The 18,116-nt window shown below is 43.3% G+C and overlaps 1 long non-coding RNA gene across 4 annotated transcripts in view; it reads left to right on the top strand.

Annotated features, from left to right (window-relative positions):
- The window catches only part of LOC107214406, a 131,500-nt gene that overhangs the window by 101,649 nt on the left and 11,735 nt on the right, over window positions 1-18,116 (top strand). For all 4 annotated transcript variants that reach the window (XR_001524936.3, XR_001524935.3, XR_001524933.3 and 1 more), the window contains 4 exons: window positions 3,096-3,177; window positions 5,093-5,275; window positions 15,024-15,116; window positions 17,545-17,670. This is a non-coding gene — a long non-coding RNA (uncharacterized LOC107214406). The remainder of the gene's footprint in view (window positions 1-3,095; window positions 3,178-5,092; window positions 5,276-15,023; window positions 15,117-17,544; window positions 17,671-18,116) is intronic.

Raw genomic sequence — 18,116 nt, 5'->3', positions numbered from 1 at the left:
TCCTGGGCGCTTTTACTTTTTCTTTTGCTTCTATTTTTTTTTTTTCTTCCCAGGGGAGGGGGTTGAAAAGGGGGAAAAAAAAAAAGAAACAGAGCCAAAAAACATTTTGAAGGCTTGATCTTGGCTTCTATACAAACAGATGTTGCCTGTCATTCCGTTGTTAAGCAGGCAGCAGATTGGAGAAAGCAGCAGCAGTTTAGGGGGAAACTGCAGCAGAAAGTGGGAGATATAAAGATATAGAAATATCTTTTTATTTTCTCTTTCTTTGGTGGTTTTTTTTTCCCTTGTTTTGGGTTTTTGGTGTTTTTGTGTTTGTTTTTTTTTGTTCAACACATAAATATTTTTCCCCTGGAATTACCTCTAATTACAACGCGTCTCTCTTCAAATTTTTTTTAATTCCATTTTTTTATTATTATTATTTATTTTTTTTTAAGCTGGAAAAACAACCCCAAAACCAAACGGAAAAGCAGTAGGGACTTTCACCCAAATTTTACCAAAACAGCTATTTTTTGGGGGGGGAGGGGCTGGTTTTGAGAGCATTTTTTTTTGTCTTTCTTTTTCACACGTGTAGGGAAGGGGGTTCTGTTGGAAGTGCTTTGGCATTCTCGGTAAGTGAACCTTTGCCACGAGTCAGATCAGGGATTTCAGGGATTTTGGGGTTTTCCTTGCTGCTGGTCCTGCTCCTGGTGGTTTCACCCCGGAGTTCTGGAGCTCCAAGGCCTTTCTGCCTCCTCTCCAAGGCTCAGGAACGCTGCAGGAGCCAGAACCTCCGTGTTTGTCCAGAAGTTCTCCCGAAGCACCGGGGCTCCTTTGTGCTCTGCATGTGGGTTTTCATCCCCCCCATCCTTTTTATCCGATTTTTTTCTTCCCCACTCCCTTTTTCCCTTCTCCCCTCTGATTTAATCTCTGCCTGGCTGGGAGGAGAGAGGGAACAGCAAAACGCTGCAGGCATTGAGCCGAAGGAGTTAAAAGTTTTCTTGGCACCAGAGCAGCAGTTTAGCAACAGATCAATTCATTTAAATGAAAGAAATCACAGCCCGAGCCATCTGATTTTGAAATTTCACATCTTCTGCTTCCACTTTAGAACAAAGCTTCTGTTTTTCTTTCCCCCTTTTATTAATTCACGCTGCTTTTCTCCGAGACTCGGTGGAAACTTCGGAGTCGGGCTGGGTTTTCCCTTCAAATATGAAATTGGGGGGTGGCTTCCTCTGCTTGTGAGAAGCTCTGCACACCCAGCAGCTGCTGTTTGCACCTCGGATGTTGTGGGCTGGGAACAGCTCCCGTTTTTGGGATAATCGAGCACCTCTGCAGTGGGAAAAGGAGCTGTGTCCAGCGGGGTTTTGTGTCCGGCTGCGCGGGGAAGCCAAGGAACCGAGCGGGGATTTTCCCTGCCCACATCTGGAGTTTGTGTCCCTCCAACATCTGCAGCACCAAGTGGTTGCTCAGAGTTCCATTGTGCTGCACTTTGTAGTGTACACAGAGCATAACCCCCATCATGCTTTTAATATTCCGGCCCGAGAAGGATCACAAACAATTTTTTTATTTTTTTTTTTTAATTTTTTTGTTGTTGTTGCTGCTTGTTCATTTTAAATGCGCTCGAGCTTTGGCACCAGTCCCGGCAGTTTTGTAGCTACGTCAAGGAAAATGAAATAAATCAACTCCTCGGTGGTGAAGCTGGGGATTGAAAAAATAATAATGGTTAAAAAAAAATAAAAATTTTGAAAATATAAATAAATTTTTTTAAAAAAAAATTTATAAGGAAAACAGAAGAAAAATAAAATCTATCTATTGGCAAATTATTAAAAAAAATGGTTAAAATGGAATTCAGTGGCTTACGCTGAAGGGATGTGTTTGGAGGAGGACCCCGCAGGGAGCTGGGACAGGAGGTTTTTCCATGGAGCTTCTTCCCGGTGGCATCGCATCCAAGAAAGGCCGGGATGTTTGGGAATGGGTGAATCCTGTCACGGAGGAAGGGTGGGCGGGAGGGAATCCTTTTGTCAGGAGCTGCTCCCCAACCTCTCCACGCCTGCACCCCCTGGATGAAACCCTCGCTGGGGAGGAACAGCCTGGAGTGGATTAAAAATCGAGGTGGTGGTGCTGGGAGGGGGGAGAAGCATCAGCTCTGCCGTGCTTGCTCGTGGGTCTGGCTGCTTTTAGGTTTTCCTCTTCCCCGCTTTCCTGGCGGTGGGGAAACGCCAGGATCGGGAGCCGGACCGTCCCCCCCAATATTGGGAATATTTCTGTGGGTGTCGTTGTGGTTACATCACAGCTCTCTCCTTCCTCATCTCCATTCTTGTGCAAAATTCAAATAATTCCCCCCCTCCCCGATAGCAGCTGTGCATGGGGGGTTTTTTTTTTTTGTTTTGTTTTTTTTTTTAAGTCGCTCTTTAACGTTGCGAAAGGAACAATAAAATGAAAGGCAAAACCGGCATCTTAAAACTTGGCAAGTGAAAGCAGCTTGGACTGGCAGCCAAGAATCCTGCTGTGGTGCAAAAAGAATAGCATCCACGGAGCCACCACAATCCGGGGCTTCTCCTCTTTTAACAATCGCGTCGGCACAGAGAAATAATTATTCCTTGTATCAGTGTTAAAAGAGTCAACAAGCTTAAAAAAAGCTTGCTTGGTGAACCTCCTCCAGAGCAGGTAACGATGCTCCTCTTCCATTCTGCTTTCTCCAGCTGGACTTTGGGTTTAAGGCTCTGGAGATGAGGATTAATCACTTTCAGGAGTTGGTGCGCGTTACTGACTGCCAGGGAAGGCGTTTGCCTCCCCGATTCTTTCTTTTCCTGGATGGGTTTGGTGGGAATGGCAAACTTGTGGAGTGGTTGTGCTACAAGGAATGTTTTATTTCCACGGGTTGAACTCCTCGCCTGGGGGGCAGAGCCGCGAGTGGGTCGATCCAAGGTGGAACACGGGGAATAATCGTCCAAAAAAATCCGATTTAAAATGAGGATATTGGGAGGGGGGAGTAATTTATCTCGTAGGAGCTTGGCTGTTCCTTTTGCTCCTAAAGCTGTAGCCTCTGGGTGTAGGAAAACAGCATCCATTCCTTGAAAATATGCCATGAAAATATCCATAAATATTTTGTCTTCCAGAAAACGTTCCAGAGGAGTTGGGCCTAGCAATATGGCAGCGCACGTTCCATAGGAAATCCTGCAGAATGCTGCTGCTGCTGAGGTAATTTGGATTCTCAGTATCTGCCTTTTCCTTCTGCTTTCCCTTCTAATTCCTTAAAATCATGTCCAGCACAAAAATCCTTAGAGTTTCTCTTTAAAGCTAGGATAAGAGTGCATGTTTGTGTGTATATATTATATATATATATATATTTATAGGCCTAATTACATTGGGGTTAAAACTGTGGGGAAAAGAATGGGAATTATTTCACAGTTGTGTTTCTTATTTGCCTGAATTTCGGGACGAAATGGCTGCAAACAGCTTTTTGCTCAGGCACACAATGCATTCCGTAGTGATCGATTTTCCTGGACAGGGCATTTCTGCTTTGTGGTTTGCAAGAAAACCACCCACAGACCAAACCCCAATGTTAGGTCCTCAGAGATTTTATTTCTCCATATTTCCCTCTATATTCCTTTGGCTATAAATCTCTAAAATATCAGTTTTCTGTTAGGTTGTTGCTGACAAAAATATTCTGTATTTTCGGCTGTGCCACGTACCAAAGCCTTGTTGATCCTGTGATCACTGATATTGTAAAATTAAAAATGAGTGTGCTCAGTACAAGGATATCAAAAACCTAAATATAAATACCTTAATGCACAGGTTGAAACTTTTTATTTTTAATCTTAGAGTCTGAGGCAAATACAGGCTGATGCCAATTGATTTGTTTGCCTCTGATGGATTTTCTGCCACTGTGTGTATGTTCATCAGGTTTTCACAAGAGCTGTGGGATCCAGCAATAGGGGGAAAACGTTTCCAACCCCACATCTTGCAAAAATCCATCTCTTTCAATCCCCCTGAATATATTGGATACAAGTGAAATTCCTGTTTAAAAAGCAGAGCTCATTAAAAAAAAAATAAAATAATAAAAAAACTTTAAAATCTGCATTTTTCAACAAACAAAACTGTTGGTTTGCTGCTGCATTTCTCAATTTGCTGTCTTAAAGCTTGTCCATGAGTTTGTTTCCCGAAAGGAGCAGGTTGGCTCCTGGATATTTGTAATTTCCATCCATTCCATGGAATGCTATCCCTGTGCCCCGTTCCTCCAGGGCTCTCAGCAATGCACAGAGGCACAATCAGATTTATAGTGGGGATTTATTTGGGATATCCCTTTTCCTGGGATAGCTCTTGCTGCTTTCCACCTTTTTTCTCCCCTTTTTTCCCCCCCACCTCTGGCCATGGATCCCAACTCTCCCTCTTCCCTTTTGTGCTGGAAAAGCCAATCAGGTGGGGAGTGGGAGGTGCAGCAGGGATCAGCCCTCCTTTAGGCAGGGAAAACAGGGTGGCTTTATCCCAACAAATCCCAGATTTCCTGGAGCATGTGCCGGGCTCCTCGAAGGTCTGGCTCAGGTTTGGCTCTGGGTGTTCCCTCCGGGCAGAGCTGGGGACTCGTGTCCCGTGCAAAAACCACCCGAATTTTACAGCTCGGTGTCCTTCAAGGGTTTAACCCAGGGAAAGGAGATTAGGGAGTTAATGGCAAAGAGAAAAAAAAAATAAATAAAAGTTTTGGGAATAGATAAAGTGAGGAAAATGTAACCTCCCCCCCTACCCTGGGTATTTCAGTGAGATCATCTCATACGAAAAAATCAAGTGTATCTCTGCCAGAGCCATTGAAATTAGCTCACTTCATCCACAGAACTGAATGTAAAGAATATCAGGGTTAAAATGAACATACTGGCCATAAAGAAAACATTCTGCCTGATTTTGCAGCTTTGCATAACACAGTGAGACTGAGGGGAAAATTCCCTGCCACGGGAAGAAACCCTGCTGCACCCAGCAACAGCTGCCCCCCAATATTTTACCTTTAGGCCCTGTTGGACAACCTGGGTTTTAACCTCAGGTTCCCTGCAATAAATGAGCTTTGTAGTGGAGGCCTGGGGTTATTTTTGGCCGGGTAACATTTGTTGTGTTCCATTTGCAGCTCTGTTCCCAAGGAGGGCACAATCCCTCTGCTCCCTGCCCCGCTCCAGCCTTGACCACTGCAGGGACAGAGTTTTCTCCACCCCAGAATTCCAACAGCAAAGCCAACCCGGATTTTCAAAGATGCTGCAGCACGAATTTTTTGGCTGCTGAAAACTTTGGGGAAAAGCTGGACGCTTTTGAGGTGAGTAGGAATCTAAACTTGGAGGATGGATTTAGATAACCTTTGGGCAGATGGTGAAAGTTTAACATATATAACAGGAGATTCTTGCCACCCAGTGATTCCAAATAAAGGAAAATTGTGTTTTATAATTGCATATTTACCAGGCTGGAAAGGTTGAAGTGATTTATTTTAAGAACCTGCACCAAATAAAAATAAATATATATATATGTATAAAAAAAGGAGAATTTTCTAACAGCATCCAAATAGCAAAATTCTTTTCCAAGTGGTGCCAGTTTGATTTTACAGAGGATAATATTAACTTGCATTAATATGGTTTGTCTCCTGAAGGAAGAGAGGTGAAAAATTGGTGACACTTTGAGCAAGAGTTGATCTCGGGGATTTTCTCCAGCAGCTCCATGTGGGGCTCACAGCCAGGCTCCTCTCCAGCCTGATTCCCCACCAATAAAATGGGAAATATCCCTGATGCAGGAAAGGAAACTTGGAAACCTCAGGGGAAGGAGGGGACGCCTCCCGCTTGCGGTGGCAAAACTTTGCTTTTCAAGCTTTATTAGAAAAATCCCCAAGAAATTTTATATTTGTCTGTGTGGAGGAGATGCAGGGTTAGGGGGAATTTCCAGCTTGGTTAGCAGAGTGACAGGGGCTTTGGTTTTTGCCTTTAAAAATAGAATTAAAGTGGAACCCCAGCCCAGTAATGACTTCTCTGAAAGTTAAAACAACTCTCCCGCAGTTGTTTCTCCTGCCTGCTTCAGCCAGGCTGCCAGAATGGAAACAGCTCTTTGCAGGGTGGGGGGATGGCTGTGTGTTGGAATTCTGTTTACATCCCAAAAATTTTGCTGTTGGATAATTTCTTGCCCTGTTTTAGTGATATACCTCCAATGCTGTTAATTCATGTTACCCTCAGTGCTGTGCAATCACCAGAAATTCTGTCCAGCAAAGCGCTTGTGAGGAAGAAACACAGATCAGCTTGATTTTTGGCTGGTTCAAAACTTTATTTTATTTTGCTGATTTTCTTAAGGCTCCCGTGGGATTGCAGGAATCTGTGGCTTTAGGTCATAACAAAATCAACAACTCTGCCCCCCACCCTCCAAGGAGGTGCTTTAAGGTGCTGAGAGAACGAAGGCTCCTGGCTAAAACTCGGGAAATTCCATTTGCAGAAAGGCTTTTCCTCTTTCCACACCCCCCAAAAGTGACCCCCAAAGCCTTGCAGTGAGAGCAGAAATCCCTGCCTGCTGCCACAAACCCGTAGATCCGAACTTGTGCTCATATTCCACACAAGCTTGTATCTATAGGTCTGTGGCTGGCTGGCAAGTGCACACTGGGGTGCTGCTGCACTTCACCTCCAAATATTCTTCTCTCTTTCCTCCCTTTTTTTTCCCCCCTCTCCTCCCTCTTTTATTTTTATTTTTTATTATTATTATTATTTATTTATTTAGAGGAACATAAAAGTGGAGCTGCAAATCTCACCCTGCAATTATCAGCTCAGCTTTCAGCTCCGGGCCCTGCTGGAATCCCCTGGTGCAAAAGGGTTGTTGGCTTGGTTGGTGCTGAGGAAAAGGGGATGGGGGGAGTTTATCTGGCTGAAGAAATGAAATCCCACCCATGTCCTGCCCTGCTCTGGTGATGGGGAGGTGATAGGGGAGCGTTCTTGTCTTAATTCTGAAGCAGATGAAATCATTTCATTTATAAAATAACACAGAGCTATTCTTTTCCTTGCTTAGCCCAGCAATTTGTGAGAGGAACAATCACTTCTCCTCCTTCATATCCAGGAACTTGGAATCCCTTCTCTGACACGGGAGGGGCTTGGCTTTCCAGCTCCTCTCTCAAAAATCAGTTTATTATAGAACCCCTTTCCTCCCAATTTCGTGGTATTTGTGTCTTTTCAAATAGTTTTTATGAGAAAATAATCGTGCTGGAAAGTCCAAAAGAAGTGGTAGGGCAGGGAAAAACCATGGAAGCAGGCAGTGCAAAGCCTGCTGTGGAATAGAAACCTTTAAAGTTGGGAGAGTGGAACAATTATTTTTGAAGAAGTCATTTTTGAAAACCCCAATGTACAGATTCTATATGAAAATAATTAGGCTGTAAACTCAAAATAAAGTCTGACTATTTCTTTCCAGCAGCTTTCAGTGTTAATTCCACCAACGATTTGCTCTGCATTTCCACTTTTAAATTTCTCTGGGTTTGAACTTGGCTGCTTTGACACATGCTGCTGTAGGCCAAAAAAGTTTTTTTATTTTTTTCCCCTCTTTGCTGAATTTCCAGGGTTTTCTATGTGTTCTCTATTTATTATAGAAGTTTTTCTATTTATTATATTAAAATGGAGTCAGAGAAGTCCAACCACTCTTCTTTCTCCCTGTGAGCTGAAGCTAGGTTTAAAAAAAAGGGAAAAAATCTGCATTTTGGTGTCCTGTGTGATGGAAAGTTGGGTATAAAACTGATCCTCAATATTCCCCAAAAGTTTGGATGGGAAAATCAAGGGATAAAGTCGTTTCCAGCAGAACTTTTGCTGCTGGACCATTCTGTGGTGGGATTTTAGCCAGGACAGGGAGCTGGAGTCGAGTTCTCCTTGGGGGTTTTGAGGGTGGACGTTGCTCCATCCATGATGGGATGAGCAGGGGCTCACCATGGAAGCAGGAGATTGTGACAGTAAAAAATTGGTTTTCCCAGGAGATCTGTGAATAATCTGGGCTGGTTTGGGGTTGGTTTTTTAAATGTTGTGAATGTTTATCAGGTTGGATTCTCCAAGGGAAGTGTGGGCTCGTTTGGTCTGAGCTCCAAGGAGAAATGAGCTGGTAAAACCCAATAAAATCCACATTTCTGTAGGGTGATCTCTCCTCTGTAAAGCCATTTGTGGTAGAATGGGCTGAGAAAAGCCTGGGATTTGTCCTGGATGTTTTGGCTCTTCAGAGAGTGCCAAAAGACCCCTGGCAGGGGAATTGGGTCAGCCTTGTCCCAAAATGAGCTACCACCATTTGGTTTGATTTTTTTTTTTGATTAGGAAATCAATACTTGAAAGAGGAAAGAAGAAACAGTTATTTTTATATATATTTTTTTTTTCTTCTCTGTAAAATATTCCAGTGCAGTTTCTCTCTGAATACATTGAGACCTGCTAATCAATATCAGATTTATTATTTTTTTTTACGTCCTTTTGGCGAGAAGCTTGGGCTAAACACAGCTGGATGCTTAGAAAGGAAACTTCAGAGAAGTGGCAACACAAGTGGGGTGAGCTGCAGGCCCTGTGCTGCTGGGAGGAGGAGCTGGGAGTTATTTCTGAGGCTGAGAGTGGGTGCTGATTGCTCCTGGTTCTCTGGGGTGAGTTTGGGGATGAGTTTTGTCTCAGATTTGTGGGTTCAAGGAAGCCTCTTGCAGGCTCTTGACTTCTGCAGGGAGGATGTCAGGGAGGGCAGCACCACCAGCACAGCTTCCCTGAATAAATAAACCCATTCAAATAAATAAACACAACAATAAATTCTATTTAATTATATATATATATATATATTATATATATATATATATATTATATTTAATAAATAAACCAAGTGAAGCCTGCTCTTATTGAGTATTAAAATGCATTCCAGCTTGTCTCTTGTTGCCCCCCTGCTCTTTTTTAGCTGCAGCCTCCCATATTCTGCCCCTGCCACTTTGTTTTCCAGCCTTTTGAGAAGCACTGCATTGTGTTTCCAGCCTGAATTTGTATTTCTTTGCTGCTGCTTGTGTTCCACTGCACTTCATTAAGTTCTCGAGGGAAACTGGAGCCTGACAAAATGATGTGAAGAACCTTGAAAATGTGTCTTCCTTTTAGGATGGAGGGGAATAATTGGAGTCTGTGCAGCTCCCATCTGTGCATTTCTTACAAGGATTTATTAAATAATAATAAGAATAACAATAACAATAATAATAATAACAATAATAACAATAATAATTTTATCTATTTATTATGTATTTATTATTATTATTATTATTATTATTATTATTATTATTATTATTATTATTATTATTATTACCACTACTATTTTCCCCTCACATTGTGGATTTGTGCAGCAGTTTTGATCCAGGTGCCATCCAGAGTGCACAGAGCTCCCTTCATCTCTCACTGATGCACAGAGAGCTGCTGGGGGACTTAAAGGCATGGAAAGCACTGCTGGAATCAAACCAGAGCACCTCAGACCTGGGAATTACCCCAAAATGTTCTGATATCCTCTCCAAAAATCAGCTCCTTAATGAATGCAGCTCCTTTCTCTGGAAATGGGCAGAGTGGCTGCTTTAGAGGTAAAAAAACAACCCTCCCGTGTGGCTGCATCTTCATTTGGGGAGCTTTAGCTGTGCTTGTTTCCTTTGGCCACAGTTAGAGCTGAAAGCAGCAGAAGTTCTCTGAGGAAGCAAAGCTTCCCCAAATCTCCTCTTTTTTTCCCTTTTTTTTTAAAAAAAAATTAATATTTGGTAAATCTTCTTTTTCTCTCTCAAAATTTCGTGGCGATTTCTCTCTCCTGTTGCTGCCTGAGAGCACCTGTAAGGTCTCCTGCACACAAGGATGCCTCGTGGTCCTCAGTGAGGGATGAAAAGGGAATTTATTTGTGTGTCCCCTCCTCTCCCAGCCTGGTGAGGAGCACACAATAGCACCCTGGTAATTAGAATAACCATATGCAGTGGCAAATGGGATTCGTGATAAGCAGAATGGAATTGTGTACCCTGGAATTTGAACCGTATCCAAATACCCTTATTCAGATAATCAAATCTGGTTAAACTCTTAAAAGGCAGATAAATTTCACTATTCTGGTTATTTCAGTAATCTGATTCCCCCCCCCCTCCTCCCTCTCTTTTTGTTTATTTGCTTCTAATCAGTAAGGGAGGAGATGAGAGAAAATCAGGAGAGGATTTTTAGGGGAGGGATCCAGGGCTTGGACACCTGCCCTGGAGCCAGGAATGCTCCATGGCTTAGGAGCATGGCAGGAGTGGCATTCCCTGAGCTGGAGGTGCTCCAGCTGGGCTGGGGAGCCTCTGCTTGTATTTCTGCAGGTTCCTGGTGAAATCCAGCCCCAGAAATCCACCCTGGAACTGACACCAGGTTTTGATTCAGCTTCCTGTCAGCTCCTTCATTTTTCAGCACCAGGTGAAACCAGCCTCAGCTCCAGGTCCAGATCATGCAGGGTTTCAGTCACAAAGCAGGCTTGGGATAAACCAAAAAATCCCAAAATAAAAGATTTGGAGTCATTCAGAGTCAGTACTTTTTCCACCTTCCCCATTTGGGTGCAGCACAGGGGGTTCAGGTTTTGTCTCACCCAGAGCTGATGCTCCAGCTCCTCTCAAAAGGCACATTTTGGTCCAGGAGTGAGAGCCACCTTTCCCCTAGAAAGGCCCAGAGATTGAAATGTTCTATTGAGCAAACCTTCAGATTGCAGCAGTTGAGGCACGGTTTTTGTCATGCGTTGAACAATTTTGGAGAGCTTTCAAAATATTTACTTGTTCTGGATTTCAGCTGAGCCCAGATGAGGCTTCTTCCCCTACTTTGCAGCCTCTTGGACTTCCAGCCCTTTTTAGTTTGTTTGCCAGACCTCTAGGAGAGCTCTCTGAGCTGGGGTAAACCTTTGAACCTCTTGAGGCTCCTCATTACAACCAACTTCTGATAAAGTTTCACCAAATAAAGCTGAAGGAGTGACGTGACCAGCAGGAATCACGTCAGCATTTCCAAGGTGAAACCCTCTCCTGTCTGAGGTTTATGAAAATCAGCTGGGAAAAAAAAGGAAAAAAGAAATAATACAAGGTCAGTCCAGGCTGAAATTTGGCAAACAGGATCTCAGCCCTCTAGCTGGAACGATGGCATTTGTGGGTTTTTTGTATTTATTTTTTGCTCAATGACTTAAGGAAATGCATTTGCTTCGGGAGGATTTGCTGCTCTCCCACCCCCTCCTTGGCAAGGAGGATCTGAGAGGGAAGGTGGGCTCTTCCTTCTTCTTCTGCATCATTCCCAGCCCAAAAGGTTCAGAGCTGAACCTCAGCTGATGATTTTCCTGATTATAACAAGACGAAATTCAGCTTTTCTGACCATCTGCAGTGAGTGTCCATTGCTGGAATCCTGTCCAAAGTCAGTGGGTCTGTAAATGCATAGGAAGTGTGATGTAGTGCAGGGGATTAGTGCATGAGGCACTGTTTTATGTCATTATTTGGGAATATTCTGCCCTCTGCACCCCTGTGGGACTGAATCGCTGCTTTAGGCTGAAGGATGTTTGAAAGGAGTGGGATATTCCAACCAGGCAATTCCCAAAAATCAGCTCTGGCTTGGGATTCTCACCTCACTCTTGGGGCAATTCAGTAGGAAATGTGGGTAGGGGAAGAAGTTTGTGGATTTTTCTCTCACCTGAAGCCTGTGAAGGGAAGAGGAGATAAAACCAGCGAGGAGTGAACAGTTCCCTTTAGTCCAGAATAAAGCTCAGAGCTGGTGTCTCCTGGGCTCAGGGACATGGGCAGGTGGGAACTTCAGAGCAGGAGAGCCTGAGGAGAGCTGCCCCAGGGGCATTCTCTCTCTTTTTGGAAAATAAAACTTGACTGGATGTGAACCCCAGCATTTCTGTGCTAGGACAGCAGCTGGAGTCACATTTCCTTCAGGAATCGCAGAGTTACACGCAGTGAAAAGACACAATTTTTTAATTACGCTGTAGCTTTAAAACAAGGCTGGGCTGGGCTAGGCCAGAGATTCCCTTTTGTCCCCAGAAGTGTGAAATCATTTCTGGGATTCTGAAGCAGCAAGAGGCCTAAAAGGGGTCCCAGACAAAAGGCACTGGGGCCCCATGAGCTGATTTAGGAACGCAGAGCTCCACACGTTCAACGGGAACTTCCCGACATCGATAACGTATCGCAATTGAACATTGTCATTAGATTACAGATTCGCCCTAATTGCGTAATTAGGTATGATTGTGCTAATTGGGTAAAGACATAATTGACAAAAATCACCAGAAAACAAACAGGGAGCTCGGTGGCACCACGAGGAAGTGTCAGGAGAGCTGTGCCTGCCTCTGCTCTGCTCCCAGAGCTCCCAGCCCCGGAGCAGGGACACGGAGGGACACAAATAACAGCAGTGAGAGCAGCTCCTGTTGGAATATTTAATCTCAATTCCTAAACTCTGCACTTCCTATTGTTATTACTCAATTTGGCAGCACGACTCGAATGCCTGGCACTTTTTCTCCTGCTGGAAATTGCAGTTCCTCTGGGATGGAAATGCACTTTCAGCTGTCCAAGCTTGGAGGGAACAAAACACCTGTAGTGAGTGCTGTAAATGGGGGAAATTTGCCAGGATAATTCGTGCAGCAGGATGGGGAGGAGCCTAAAAATTGACCCCAGAGGGTGAATTAGGTGTCAAACCCTAGGATAGACATTTTTCTGGTGTTAAGAAAGTTCTTGAAGACTCTTTGTGGAACTTGAAGAGCAGAAAGGAGAGGTAGGGAGTCATTAGCAATGGCCAGCCTGAGAAAAACTTAGGTTAGTTTGGCCTAAATCTAAAGTAAGGAATTTATCCAGGAAAAGATCTTTGCTGAATTAAGTATCTGACTGAAACAAAACTCTCTTCCTCTCTCTATCTTCCATTTTAGAGCAAATTATTGGAGAGTTTTTGGGTTTTTTTGCTCTGCTTTTAATTGCCTGGTGTGCAAGGGGTGCCTGTGTCAGTCTCAGTGTTAACAGCACCTTCTCGTCAAACTGATCAGAAATAGGTAATAACTTCAAAACTTTCAATTATGGAATGTTAGGTATTACAAGATTGAGGTGCAGAAGAATACTTGCAGGTGTAAGTTGTATTAAAGGAGTGGTTTAGCTGTGTGATCCTGCAGTGGTTTCATTTATAGCTGCAAGATGTGAACCAGGTTGTTCCTGGAAGTCTGAGAGGGAATTTGCTCCGTGGCCCAGAGATTGGGTAGGATTTGGGATTTTTCATCAGCCTGACTCAGCACACAGGTTCACTCCCTCCCATAAAACTGCTTGAGTTAATTCATTGGATTTCATGTTGGAGAAAAGCTGTTCAGTGCACAGAGATGATGATTTTATGTCAAGGAGTTGGGTCCGGGATGCTTTTAGACAAGGAAAAAGCTCCTGGCTGGAGTCCAGGGCCAGAAATCTGTAATTTCCTTATCCAGAGCTGTGCCTTGGTCACTGCTCTAACTAATCATCAAACAGTTACAGCGACTCTGCTGTGTGCTGTTAACTAAAATATGCTGGATTTCCACTCCTTGGTCCAAGTAAACTTTACCGAATATGGACTCAGTAGAAATCGGGATCCCATCAACATCCTGACATCACACTAAGGTTATTTTCCCTTTTTCCCAGTGTATTCTCCTGCTGTTGCAGGCTGAATTCTGATGCTCTTTCCCATCTTCCTCCTTTATTTCCTGCCAGCCTTGGGCTGTGAAGGCAGGGCAGTGCCTTTTCCAACATCAGCAGAAAGTTCTGCTTTATCCTGGGAAAACAGAGCAGCATTCAGCAGAGCTCAGCACCCATTCCTGGGGTGTGATTCCCTTGGAATCCCCTTCCAGCAGGGAGCTGCTGTGCCAGGGATTCACCTGAGGGGCACCAGCCCAGCCCTGCTTTACTATTATTATTATTACTATTATTATTACTATTATTATTATTATTATTATTATTATTATTATTATATCATTATTATTATCATTATTATTATCATTATCATTAGTATTTTAAATTAGAATTAAAATTAAAATTAAAATCATTAATATTGTTAATATTATTAATAGTATTATTGATACTATTATTGATATAGTGAATATTATTGTTATTATTACTAATACTACTAATAATAATGCAATAAACAGGCAGCCTGCTGCTTTAAGCACCACCTTGGTGGGTGCTGGGGTGAGTCACAAGGATCACATCCCAGCTGGGAATTAATGCAAGATAAAAACGTGTCTTGGGAAGGGAATGTGGCTGAGGGAGGCTCGTGGTGCTTTTCCAGAATGGTTCACTTGAACCCTTTGGGGTGAGGGTCAAATTCACCTCAGGATTTCTGCACTTCTCTCCCAAGCCCATTCCTGCACATCCTTCAAACATCCAGGTTCAGTGTGGTGTGTTCAGGAAGGATAAATTTTACCTAAACCTTCTTTAAATGCCTTTTTTTTATTAAAAAAATAAATAAGTATGTCTGTGTATGTTCTGAATCTGCTGTGGAAGGTGAACACCATTCTTTTAGCCAAAAAATTCCATCTCATGTGAAAACCTCCGTGATCTTGTCCAAATCCAGCAGGAACAACCCTGGCTTGTTGTGTCTTATCACATTTCCATTGTGGGGAGCTGACTTTGGGCTTGGTGTCTTTCCCCCAGCAGTTTATTCCCTCTAAATTAAACCACTGAGGATTTGGAGGGGTTTTTTTTTTTTTGGTTTTTTTATTTATAACTAGAAGCCCCTGAGATTATGAATTTTTGACTGCATGCATCCAGGTTGAGGTAGTAGGTTGTATAGTTTAGAATTACACCAAGGGAGATAACTGTACAACCTCCTAGCTTTCCTTGGGTCTTGCACACACCGGCGCCAGGAGCGACCATAAATCCTCAGCACTCTTTGCTCTGGACACCTGGAACAGGAAAGAGCAGGTAAGATGAGCTGGAAAAACCTTTTTTTATTTCCTTCTGCCTCGTTAGAATTATCAAAATGTTCATCTTATCAGCGTTTTGTGGGGTTTTTTTCTCTACTTGTCGGTGCTGTGTTACTGAGTTTTTAGCAAATCCAGTGATGTTTGTCTTCCTTCATTAGCCCTCGAGCAGCGTGGTGTTAACATTCCCAAAAAGCACCATGGCAACCTCTCAGTGTTCTTGCCTTCGTGGTCAGCAAGCAGAATCTCCAAAGGTAAAAATATCCTGTATTTTTTTTCCCCCCCTTTTCCATCAGTCTTTGTCTGGCTCAGTTAATTCTGCACTGGGAGTTAAACAAGGCTGATGCTTCCTGATAAAGCCTTGGAGGGTTTTGGTGAAAGTACCTAAATCTACAGGAGAGCTCCTCCTTGGGAATATCCAGAGGGGAATACACTCAGCTAAAATGGGGATTTTGGGGGTTTTGTACATCAGAATTGGGTGTTTCAGGGGTTGATACCTCCAGCAGGGCTGGTTTGCTTCTCCCTTGCAGCAGTTGGAACACCCCAAACGTTGTGGAGAAGCTGTGGGACCAACAAACCCCACATTTCTGATGTGTTTTACAGGTCTAAAATGCAGGGAATTGGGAACATCCAATTTACCCAGCTGCTGCTGAAATCCATGGTTTTATTTGCTTTAATATTGGAGACCTGAACAAGCCTTGAAACTCTCCTCAAACTGGAACAGAAAAGTGAACATTTTGATGTTGGCAGCACTCAGGGTTCAGGTCCTCTGGGGGCCTGGGTGAAGGTGGTGGCCACAACCCTTGGTCAGGGCCCAGGACCTGAACTTAGATCTTTTCACTCTCTCTCTGAGTAATTCTGGCAAGGTTTTCTGAGTTCCCAGAAATAACAGGCTCTGTCTCTTCCTAAACTTGTTCATTTAGTGAATAAAAATAAGGAGCAGGCACTGGGTTAATTTCACTGGGTTAATCTGAAAGTGTGAACATGATAATGATATTTCAAGGCATCTAAATAACACAGAAAACTGGTTTTGTTTGTTTTTTTTCCTGGTAAAATGGCCCTTAAAAGCTTGAATAGCTGCAAATCCCTGTTTGCTGAATGCAAAGAGAAGCTGTGAGGGTTACTCAGGGCTCACTTACGAGTTGTTCCAGGAGTGGATTAATGGGATTTTATCCCATCTTGCTTTCCAAAGGGTTCCAGGTATCACTGCCATGGTTTATAGCTCTGCAGTTTCTCAGGACAAGGAAAGGATCTGGGATAACACAAGGCTGCTTCTGTGTTTCAGGAAGGCACATGCCCCAAACACATGCAGGTAGTTAAAAAATGAGGAATCTTCTTGGCACATTCTAAGCACTACCTTATTTCCCCCCCATAAATCTTTTTGCAGATGGAAGTGCAAATTTTCAGCTGCATTGATTCCTGTCCAATGCAGAGGTTTTTTTTCCATGAGGGTTGGGTTTTTTTAACCTGTTTGGGACTTCTCTAGGAGCAGCTTTGTGAATAATCCCAAATAAGAACAGGCTCTTTTATTTTTATTTTTTTTTTGGTGGCAACATTTCAGATTTGCTCTGCACACTCAAAACTTCAGGAGGTTCAAAAATAATTTATAATAACCCTGTCAAACACATCTTGATGTTAATGCTGTGAGATGTAAATGAAAAAAGCTCCATCCCACTCCAAAACCCGAGGAATCATAATTAAAAGGGAGAATGGTCAGTGGTGAGCATAATTCAATGTGCATATTTTTCCTCTGAACAAAACAGCATTCCAGCTCTCCCCCTGATGAGAGGAATGTATTGTCAATTAATTAGACTCCCATCATATGTCCTCGGATGCCCTTCCATCATATGCCTTCCATATGTCCTTATGTCATATGCCTTCCATATGCCCCCTATGTAATTAAGCTCCTATCATATGGCTTCCATCATGTGCCATTTAAGAAGATTTCCAGGAGAACGTGGCAGTGTTACAGTTATGGACCTTTTGCAACGAGGAAAGGAACAACTCAGGAGCTGTAAATGAGGAGAAGAGGAAGCAGAAAGGAAGGTGGCTCGCCCCCAGCGCTGCCTTTAATTGCTGGTTTTGTTTTCGCTCAGCTCGAGCAGTGAAGGCACAAAAGTGTCCTGTTTTCCTTGGGTTCCAGTCCCAGTTTTTGTTCACTTCAGCCTGTGGATGGCCAGGGAGATAGCAACTGTTTTTCAGGGAACAGTTTCCACTGGAATGTGAAATGAGAAAGAAACAATTCACCTCCTGGAAAAGTGTTTGCCCTGAGATAGGGAAATGTAAACTTTGTCCTTGTTTTGGGTCCCTGAACGTGAAGTGAAGGACCAGAAATAGCCTGGGGAGGGAATTCATGGACAGGAGATGGGACACTCCACTTCCATCCCTCTCCTCCCTCATGGACCACGAGGAGGGAACTGAACTTTCCTTGCCACGGGGGAGAAGATGCCCAAGGAAATGTGGTGAGATGGATTCTAAATTTACTGGGACTTATTAGGGATGAAGACCAAAAATAGGCACTGATAATTCCATGTGTAGTGAAGGAAACTGCAAACATCCAAGGAATTATGAGGACTTGGAATGGTTTCCAATGAAAGGACAGCTCGTTTGCCTCATGTACAGTTGTGTCTGTGCCTTCCTTCTTCCCAACAACTTCTGAGACTCTTTTCTAACCCCAAACAGACCTGACAGAAGAGCAGTGACTTCCAAGGCTGTTCTGCTCCAGCTTTTCAGGAATTGCAGAAATCCAAGCCATGCACCCAGAAATCCCAGCCATGCATCCAGCAACCAGGAAAGGACAAAGAGAAGGTAAAATAGTCATTTGTGCTGAGATCTCTCTATTAAAAATTCAGAGTATTTTGGAGCATATCCCAGTTTACCTGGACTGAATGACAGCAGTTTGAACTCCCACAGTCTGGGAACCAGTGTATCCCTAAAAACTTTGTATTCCAGCTTCTAAAGCATGGTAAAACCTGATATTTGGATGTGCTCTGCCTAGATGAAGTCAGTATTGACCCAAAAAAATCATCCTGTATTTGCTGTGTAGGCATTCTGCACTAATACAGGTGCATTCCTGAGAGACAGGTGACAGCTCTTGCTCCAGCTTAATATTTTAATTTTCAACTCAATCCTCATTTAAATCTCACACAGAAAATAAAGCCAGCCCATCTGAAAGCTTTATGTCATTAGGGAAATGATTTGGGAAATATTTTGTGGTCTTGCACCACCATTAGTTCACCACAGTTGTAAAGTGC

Source organism: Parus major, chromosome 24, assembly GCF_001522545.3.
Source record: "Parus major isolate Abel chromosome 24, Parus_major1.1, whole genome shotgun sequence".
Lineage (NCBI taxonomy): Eukaryota > Metazoa > Chordata > Aves > Passeriformes > Paridae > Parus > Parus major.
Note: the sequence above shows the minus strand (reverse complement) of the source record. Positions and strands in the feature narration are given on the sequence as shown.